This window comes from Gigantopelta aegis, chromosome 8 (assembly GCF_016097555.1).
Source record: "Gigantopelta aegis isolate Gae_Host chromosome 8, Gae_host_genome, whole genome shotgun sequence".
NCBI classification, from domain to species: Eukaryota; Metazoa; Mollusca; class Gastropoda; order Neomphalida; family Peltospiridae; genus Gigantopelta; species Gigantopelta aegis.
The window spans coordinates 15,762,454-15,773,353 of record NC_054706.1 but is presented as its reverse complement, the minus strand read 5'-3'; positions in this window follow the sequence as shown (position 1 = coordinate 15,773,353).

Here is a 10,900-nt window from a genome sequence, read left to right as displayed (position 1 = left end):
TTTGGTACGTTTTTAAACAATGTGTGAGAGAGAGAGAGAGGTGGTAAAGCGCTCGCTCTATACGCGGCCGGTCTGGGATCGATCCCCGTCGGTAGGCCCATTGGGCTATTTCTCGTTCCAGCCAGTGCTCTACAATTGGCGTAACAAAGGCCGTGGTATGTACTATCCTGTCTGTGAGTTGTTGCATATAAAAGATCCCTTGCTGTTAATCGAAAAAAAATAAAAGTAGCCCGTCCCCTCTCAATATCTGTGTATATATAACCGTAAATAAAATGTGTTGAGTGCGTCGTTAAATAAAACATTTCTTTCCTTCTTGGTTCAACTTACTAGTGTTGATTAATAATTAATCAATTCTGCACTGCTTATTTTATCAAACAAGCAAATTACATAACATTATTTTAAAGGTTTAATTCACCATCTTCTTAAACATTTCTACAACTATAGGCTAATCAGTTATCTCAATTTTCAAAAGCTATAAAGACACCCAAATGTTTAACACCCAATAGCCGATGGTTAATATATTAATGTGCTCTAGTGGTGTCGTTTAACAAAACAGAACTTTTAACTATTTTGAAAAGTAGGGCTTGTTTTTAAAACATTTAGTGGCATAAAAGTTGCCATGCTTATAATATTAACTTACATGGAAAAAGCGAAGGAAGGCATTTAGGGCACCAAGGCAAATTAGGGGACATCGTGGTCAAATAAAAATATACTCTGTCAAAAAAGAAACGCATAGGTGATAGGGAAAGAAGAAAAGTGTTTGATTTTAAGTGATGGGTATTTAAAGCTGCAATGCTCGCAATGATGCCTCATTTCCATGTCGAAGTAGACGAGTTACAAGATGCCAAGACTAAGCCTGCCGAATCGAAACATTACAATAGGCCACCTCCAGTTAGGTGAATCGCAGTCAGCAGTGGCATGCCACATGAACGTCCATCAGAGCACCATGTCACGTCGCTGGGACAGGTACCAGCAGTTTCAATCAGCTCAAGACCGGCCCAGAAGTGGAAGACCTCGCATAACAACTGCAGCACAAGATCGTTACATCCGGGTTCTGCATTTGCGTCACCGAACTGCCACAGCAATGAACACTGCGGGACGTATACCTGGTTTGAGAAGGGTATCTGCACAAACCATTCGGAAAGGACTTCGAGAAGCTGGCTTACGGGCTAGGAGACCGTATGTTGGCCCCGTCCTGCGACGTCAACATCGACATTTACGTGTTCGCTGGTGCACGAATGTACAGGGGTGGAACTTGGGAAACTGGCGGCGAGTATGATTCAGCGACGAGTCACGTTTCCTTCTACAGTGACGTGATGGACGACGTGTTTACAGACGCCGCAATGAACGTTTTGCCAACAACTGCGTCGCCCAAGTTGACATATTCGGTGGAGGGAGTGTCATGATGTTGAGAGCCATTTCAAACACCGGAAGAAGTGAACTTGTGTTCGTACAAGGCAACCTAACAGCTGTACGCTACCGGGGTGAAATTCTTCGCCGTCACATGCTTCCCATTTTGGATCGACAGAGAGAACTCTTTCAGCAGAACAATGCCAGGCCGCATACGGCACGTGTAACAATGGATTTCCTACAGAATGAGAACATTAATGTGCTGCCATGGCCATCAAGATCGCCAGATCTCAACCCCACTGAACATCTATGGGACGAACTGGACAGACGTGTACGCCAGTGTGATCCGGAGCCCCAGACGCTTCCGCAATTGTCACATGCACTGCAGGAAGAATGGGCTAGGATTCCGCGTGCCCGGATTCAGAGTCTCATTCAGTCTATTCCAAGGAGATGTCGCGCAGTGATTGCTGCTGCTGGTGGCCACACAAGGTACTGATTTCAGCGCCTTCATGCGATGCTGTTTGGTGACGAAAAACTGCCGTCAGTCCATAGCAAGAACATTGTTACATACTCATGTCAAATTTGACTGTGATATGATCATAAATAATGAAATTATGCCACTTTGTATTAAAGAGATAATTCCATGAATATTTCACCTATGCGTTTCTTTTTTGACAGAGTATCGATCTTCATCATATAAATCATTAAAAACTATACAGAAACATTTGTTTTATTTATTTTAACAAGTTTCTCAATGTCTCTTTCATTGGTATTCCTAACAATACGTAACACAAAATCTTGCAGTTTTAATACCCGTCTCCCTCGTGTAATGTGTTGTGACTGTGAGACCACCCCCATTCTTGCAAATATGTTGCATAATGCTTATCAACATTCCCCGCCCTCATGTCCCTGTCAATCGATTCAATGTCATGATGATTGCAAGATTTTGTTTTCATATTTTACTTTGGGGTCTTTAGTAATACATATATGTTAAGGTCTCACTACACAGATCACTTCCGGGTTTATTCATCATGATCCACTATAGTTCCTTATTGTGACACAAGTTATGGTTCGCATATTCACTTCTAGGAAATGGTGAAGAATTAAAACAATATGTATGTTTAATGGTAAGCCTTCTGGCTGTATTTTGTCCATATTATTTTGTAATATTATGCATGGGTGTATAGTGCAAGAGACAGCCAGAGTGAATCGTTTAATGAACCACCTAGCCAGATGTCCTCAGTTTTGGAGTGAAAATAAATGCTTATATAATGTATGTTCACAATGGTGTATGTTGTTAGTACCAATGAGAACCCGTTCTATCGGCAATCTTCATTTGAAGTTGGGCAATTTAACATGGGTTTCAATGGCAGATGACATCTGTGTAGTGAGACCTAAAACAAAATGGCCATGACTGGTTGCATTTTACTTAAAATTACAATGCACAATAACAACCACCACTTCCTTCCACCCACCCAAATTACATCCCACAATCCCCCCTCTCCTGAGTGCCTGTTGCATTATTCTTGAATGACCCCATTATTCAATCATAAATAATAAAGAAGTAACATACCGCTGGTCTGTAAATGTATATTTTTGACCGGATCACCTTTATTAAGTTTCAGCATCTATAATACGCAAGTATTCGTGTAAAAACTCGCATGTGCTGTTCACCACATGATATAACAATGGATTTCCTACAGAATGAGAACATTAATGTGCTGCCATAACCATCAATATCATCAAATCTCAACCCCATTGAACATCTATAGGACGAACTGGACAGACGTGTACGCCAGCGTGACCCGGAGCCTCCGACGCTTCCGCAACTGTCACATGCACTCCAGAAAGAATGGGCTAGGATTCCACGTGCCCGGATTCAGAGACTCATTCAGTCTATGCCAAGATGTCGCGCAGTGATTGCTGCTGCTGGTGGCCACACAAGGTATTGATTTCAGCGCCCTCGTGCGACGTTGTTTGGTGACGAAAACGCCTCCACTGCCGTCATTCCATAGCAAGAACATTGTCACATACTCGTGTAAAAATTACTGTGATACGATCATAAATAACGAAATTATGCCACTTTGTATTAAAGAGATAATTCCATGAATATTTCGCCTATGCGTTTCTTTTTTTGACAGAGTATATATACAAATCGGCATCTGTCTAAACTGGCATTCTGTGTAAACCGGCAGTTTTAAAGTCCCGTCCAGCTACTGCTAATGTATTAGGAATAAAACTCTGCCTACACGGTACACCGGATGCCGTCTATTTTGCATAGTAATATAACCCAAGAATGTTTTTATTTAGATGGCCTTCAGACCGTGATCAATTGCTCTTTTGGAGGTTTATAGCCCATTTATTATTATTTAGAAGAGTTGAAACCCGTTACTGAATCACGGTGAAATAGTAAATTTTAGCGTTTACCGTCGACAATGAACACAGCACTGGAACGGGTACCGCTGTGTGTCGCTGCAAGCGTTTTGTTTCTGTATATCGTTTGTGCTTGTCAAGAGGAAGGAAGGAAATGTTTTATTTAACGACGCACTCAACACATTTTATTTACGGTTATATGGCGTCAGACATGTTTAAGGACCACGCAGATATTGAGGAAACCCGCTGTCGCCACTTCGTGGGCTACTCTTTTCGATTAGCAGCAAAGGATCTTTTATATGCACCATCCCACAGAAAGGATAGTACATACCACGGCCTTTATTACACCAGTTGTGGAGCACTGGCTGGGACGAGAAATAGCCCAAAGGGTCCACCGACGGGGATCGATCCTAGACCGACCGCGCATCAAGTGAACGCTTTACCACTGGGCTACGTCCCGCCCACTCTGTCAAGAGGAGACAACAGGCGAGGGTTCTGGGGTCGAACTCTCCACCCCCCCCCCACCCCCCCCCCCCACACACACACGTCCCGCTCAAGCAAATGTGTTTTATTTTCATTACATTTTTCTAGGGGAGGTCTCCCCATAAACTTTGCTCACCAGTCTAGACCTTCTCCACTCGCCCCCCTCTGCTAAAATCCCTGCATACGCACCTGGACAGCTTAACTCCCTAATCGAAATACTTATACATGTATATTATTGTGTATTATCAAGTGAAGTTATCGAACACCTTGTGTCATCCATTAAATGGTAATTTTTCAACAAGGATAGTGCACTTGATCGCTATATTGCACTGGCTGAATTAAACAATATACAGCAACATACCTTATTGGTTTGGTAAAAACAAACAACAACAAACAAACAGAATACACCATGCTGAAAATAGTATTTCTTGGCAAGAACATCGCGATTCTGAACGTGTCATTTGTTCATTAAGCATTGCGGTTCTATATTTTGCGCGGTAGTTCTGACGACGGTTAAGACTTACGGGGAGAAGCAATTGATGGTTTATTTGATAACGCACCACTCGACACAATTTATGGTTATATTGACGTCGGACATTATGGTTAGAAGCAACAAAAATAATAGACAGGAAACCCGTTGCCCATACCTAGGCTACTACCGAAAAAACAACAACTCAACACTAGTGCATCAAGATTAACCGTGTGCATTTGCATTCAAGGTTAATCTTGATGAATTAAACTCAGCACCACCACCATTCACAGGTCTTTTATATGCACTTTTGACAATGTGATGACAAAGTATCGGAATCTACACAGAGATTGTGTTCCAATAGGTTTGATTTTGTTTCTAATATTTTCATGGACATCATAAATTAAGTATGCTTCAAGTTGATAGTATATGGGGGGGGGGGGGGGGGGGGAAGGGGCATCCATAACACAAACTTTGACGACCCTGTACAGCAGTTTTATCAAATGTGGACTTAAATTTTCAAACCTCCAATAACTGCATAGGCTACTACAGGACACCTGTATGCCCTGATCACATTTGTATCTCTGCACTTGGCAGAGTCGAAAGGACGAGTTAGACAAAGTCATGATTGCTTCCACTATCCACTATCAGGTGCTGGTCCTTGGGCCAGCCATTCCCCAAGGATATCGCTAACACGCTGTTTCATCGCTCCTGCACCGCCTGCCACTCCCAAGATTAGCTTAGAAAACCCAGGCTAGCACAGGATAGAGCTCAATGAAATATAATTATACAGCTGTGATGGCAAGCACTCATTAATCACTGTAAAACAGTGATGATAACAGGTGTTCGCGAAGGTGAATATATCCTGCCCAACCGGTGGCACTCGCCATGAGCACAACATGCAGTCATCAAGTACATACATGTAGTTGAAATGTACAAGATTTTCACCAAAAAGATGAAAAGGCATAACATATTAAATATATGTTCTTGTTCAAAATATCATTGTCTCAATAACTAATGTGTTGATGAATCACAATTGTCCTAATGTTTGTAGCACTTCAGGCCCGTATTTAAAGAGGGTTCGTCCGAACCCTCCCGCAAAATCTGAAGTCCACTTTTCCTCTTTATTCTTTTTTTTAATAGTTCACAAATACTTGATTGAACTTTTGCAACTCTTCCATAAAACAAAATTTGCTTGACTTCGTCGTTTAGCACTCCCCTTTATCAAAGCTATACAGTGTACATTATTCAGAATTCTAACTAATTTGGCAAAAAACAAAACAAAAAACCCCAAAGGAATCTACACGATTGTAGCAAAAAAAAATTAAATGTACTTTCTGCTATATGTATGACCTCGTAGTCTTCAATAATTACATGACAATGACAGCAGTTCACCTTCGATTGGTTTAGTAACCAAATAAATTCGAGGTTAACAACAGAAAGTAATCCTGTTAGGTCAGGTCAGACTATAGGTTTTAACGTGCACATTCAAAACAAGCTGTTGTAGCACACGCCTGTCATGGGCGCAGATGTACTTTGGCCGGCTCCACCGTCCAGGACAGGAAAAGGTTTCGAGTGGGTGGGACAGGGGATCGCCCGGACTGGCATGTGCAAGACAGCACAAGCAGCTCAACCAGGGTCGGTAATGCGTGAGGGTTGATTTTGGTGCTCTTGAATTTGGAAAGTCCTGTAAGATTAAAGCCAATTAGAAAATGCTGCGTAATTTTTGAAGGTAATTTTGACGCATAATTTAGAATGGTTCATCAAAGTTGAAAATGGAGCTTAGTCGATCGAAAGGTAGCTTCTGCCGAAAACTCCTCATCTTTATAGAGAGATTCAAATTGACACTGGCTTCCATATATATTTTGCAACACTGTCATTTTAGCATAGAATTTGCTTTATTATGCCCGTTATTTTCAAGTATTTCAATTAGTTTACGACCAACATGTAGATGCCACTTTGATGATATGACGCATCAGTGACACAAATGAAATGGGATGCAGAATCTTTTGCTGAAAACGGTCGAGGACTACACCCGTCTACTTATAACAGGGGCTGCATGTATTGGCGGTGATTCGTGATGATACCTAAGAACGTAATGTGTTTAATTTTTCACAAATATGTTCATTATTAAAGGAATTGATCATGTTTCTGACAAACACGTACCTTTTCAGTTACTTTGCCGAAAATATTTAAAATATATCTCGGGCCAATACCCGGAATTCCCGTTGTGTGGTAGAATTTCATTATCTTGAGAAAAAAAATAGCCTTAATAACAAAAATACTATCTACAAAATAGTCAAAAATTGTTGGTTTAAAATATAATTTTTCCAAGTTCCAGATGCCAGGAAAAGGCATTTTAGGCTTTCAGAGAGTTCAAAATTTCCAGGGAACATGCCCCAGCAAATACCTAGTCGAAGCATCCCACAAACAATGCTGGCTATGGGTCTGCACTTCCTAATATAAATATATATATATATACTGAAAACGCATCACCAAAAAATTTTGGGATTTCGAAAAGAATACCTGAGCAATAAATGTTTTTGTTGTGAACAGCAATAGATGAATGACTGATAGTAACAAATAAAAAAGGATGCACAATCATTGATTAGTTTTAATTCATCTACGTATGAAAGACACATGGGGTTACAATGAATGCATGGTCAATAGCGCGTATGGCCACCATCTGCAGCAACACAAGCCATGCAACATCTTCTCATCGACCCGATAAGTCTGCGAATAGTGTTCTGGGGATAGCATTCCACTCCATGCTGTAGTGCGTTTTCCAGTTCTCGAAGGTTATTCATTTGTGGACGACGTGAGATGCGTTGACCAAAGTAATCCCAAATAAACTCTGTTGACTATAAATCAGGGGACAGTGCTGGCCATTCAAGCAAAGTAAAAATCACCCATAGTTGCAACTATAGACAGTTTCATTTACCCTGGACTTATAGTTTGTTAAAAACTGGTGTAAATGTGAAACTTTAATGCAAAAGTTGACACTGTCGCCACCACTGGAAAAGTAATAGATATATCTCACCTTTTACTTCATAAAAGGCGAGTCAAAAAGGTATCTATTATTATAATACGCAAGGCTGTTTACAGTTACCCATCGTTCTGACCACTTCTTCTCTTGATATGTACTGCCGATGACACATTTCTTAAGGATCTTTTTATGCTCAGGTCCAGTTGCCTACCATACATACACGCTAAATGTTGCATATAAAGATGAATTCTGTTACCGGTAATCACACTGTAATGGAGATCGGCATATGTTTTACTTAACACAGAAGCTGGTTGCTATATACAGCATCTATCTAGTGAGGCCATAAAAAACACTAATATTTTATTACGCTAAATTTAAAGAGTCCTACAAGACATTATTCTGAAAAACATTTGTGCAATTGTTTTGTTGGTGATTAACTGAACACAGAACAATGGCTACATGCTACTGATTATAACAACAGTTAGTTAGCATGCATGCTACTGCAATTTCCTACTAAATATAGTTGTCTGCAAAGCTGAATAACATCAAAATATATCAAAGTATTATTTTTAAATGTCTGATAATGTCGACCACACTAAAGTTTTACGTCGCTAATATTTCACTTATATGGATTTTGCTAAATTTTGTGTCTACAAAAGTAGATTTTTTACTTTGAGGAAATAGACATTAGCCAAGAAGTGTGTAATTTGTTAACAACTAGATCAGTGGATGACTTCATGTGTACTTGGTAGTGAGATAATGTATTTATAATCCAACCTACTGAAATCTTAAATTTATTATTTTATAAAAAAAATTACTATAACTACTGTTGTGTTGTTGTTGTTATTATTATTTTTATTTAGGACAATTGTTATTACAAATAATTATAATTAAAAGTAGTGGACAACATTTTTCTAATCGGTTTGACCTGTACTCATTTATACAGTAATTATTTTAAATTATATATTTTGTAGTTGTTGGATGATTTTTGTTTTTGTTGTTTGTTTATTTGTTTATGAAATTAAGTTGTACAGACGTGCATTACAATTTTGACGTTTAAATAACCGTAACCACCTGGTGTAAAATTCATCAAAATATCGGCGGGATTATCCCACAGAAGAAGAGAGTAGGAAAACAACAAACAACGACATTGACATACGCTACGTAACATTCAATTACACAATTTATTAACCACTCTGTATGTTATTAAATACTTGTTACATTAATATCTACAGTTGGAATAATTATTATATATACACCAGGACATTACTCTATGTCGTAAAATCTCGATGTCGATCAACAATTTGCTCATGAATATTCAGTAGACTCTCACTGGTTGACGACTCTCGGTGTCTACAATTTAGTCTCTCCCTTTACCAAAGCTATACAGTGTACATTATTCAGAATTCTAACTAATTTAACAAAAAACAAAACAAAAAACCCCAAAGGAAGCTAGATGGTTGTAGCAAAAAAAATAATTGAACTTTCTGCTGTATTGATGACCTCGTAGTCTTAGATAATTACATGACAATGACAGCAGTTCACCTTCCATTGATTTAATAACCGAATAAATAAGGTGTTAACAACAGAAAGTAATCTTTTGCTGAAAACGGTCGAGGTCTACACCTGTCTACTTATAACAGAGGCTGCATGTATTGGCGGTGATTCGTGATGATGCACAATTTTTAAGAACGTAATACGTTTCATATTTTCACAAATATGTTCATTATTAAAGGAACTGATCATGTTTCTGACATACACGTACCTTTTCTATTACTTTGCCGAAAATATTTAAAATATACCTCGGGTCAATACCCAGAATTCCTGTTGAAAAAAAAAATCTAGCCTTAATAACATAAATACACAATCTACAAAATAGTCGAAAATCGTTGGTTTAAAAATATCATTTTTCAAGTTCCAGATACCAGGAAAATGCCTTTTAGGCTTTCAGATTTTTCAAAAATTCCAGGGAACATGCCCCAGCAAATACCTAGTCGAAACATCCCACTCAAAATACTGGCTACGAGCCTGCACTTCCTAATATAAATATATATACTGAAGAGCATTGAAAACACACCACCAAGAAATGTTTGGATTTCGAAAAGAATACCTGAGCAATAAATGTTTTCGTGAACAGCAATAGATGGATGATTGATAATGACAACAACATAAAAAAAAAAAAAAAAAAAAAAAAAAAAAAAAAAAAGGATGCACAATTAGTTTTAATTCATCTACGTATGAAAGACACATGGGGTCACAATGAAAGGTACGTCAATAGTGCGTATGACCACCATATGCAAGAACACAAGCCATGCAACGTCTTCTCATCGACCCGATAAGTCTGCGAATAGTGTTCAGGGCCCCGTTCCACGAAGCGATCTTAGCCCTAAGATCAACTTAAGTACATAGGGTAGCTATGCACTTACGGTAATCTTAGGGCTAATATCGCTTCTTGGAACGGGGCCCTGGGGATAGCATTCCACTCCTTCTATAGTGCGTTTTCCAGTTCTCTAAGGTTATTCATTTGTGGACGACGTGAGATATGCGTTGACCAAGGTAATCCCAAAGATGTTCTACTGGCGATAAATCAGGGGACAGTGCTGGCCATTCAAGCAAATGGACACTATTGTTCGCCAGATACTGTGTTGTAACACGTTCTGTGTGCGCTCGGGCATTGTTTTGCTGAAATGTGTGTATATCCCGATGCTGATGAAAGAAGGGAATGACGTGATTTTGCAACATGTTATCCCGGTAGTAAATGGCATTCATTCTGCTACGGCAAACATGGAGCGCTGTTCGGTGATAAGTAATTCCGCCCCACACCATGACACTCCCTCCACCCCATCGATCTGTCTGGACAAGGCAGTCATTGTAGTAACGTTCTCCACACCTACGCCACACCCGCAACCGACCATCAGCATTCCTTAAATGGAAACGAGATTCGTCAGAGACTAGCACACCATGCCAAAGTTGTAATCTCCAATGACGATACCTTCCTGCCAAACGTCGGCACTCATTTCAATGTCGATCAGTGAGGATAGGTCTAACATATGGTCGTTGAGCACGTAGCCCAGCAGAGCAAAGACTGCGAAGCACAGTGTCTGCGCTGATAACCCCTCGTCGACCTTGAACAGTTGGTACAGTCCTGGCAGCTGGCAGCGTTCGATCACGAATATGGAGGCGAACAATATGGTGATCGTGTCGTAACACATTGTTGGCCTGGACGTGGATGGTCCCTG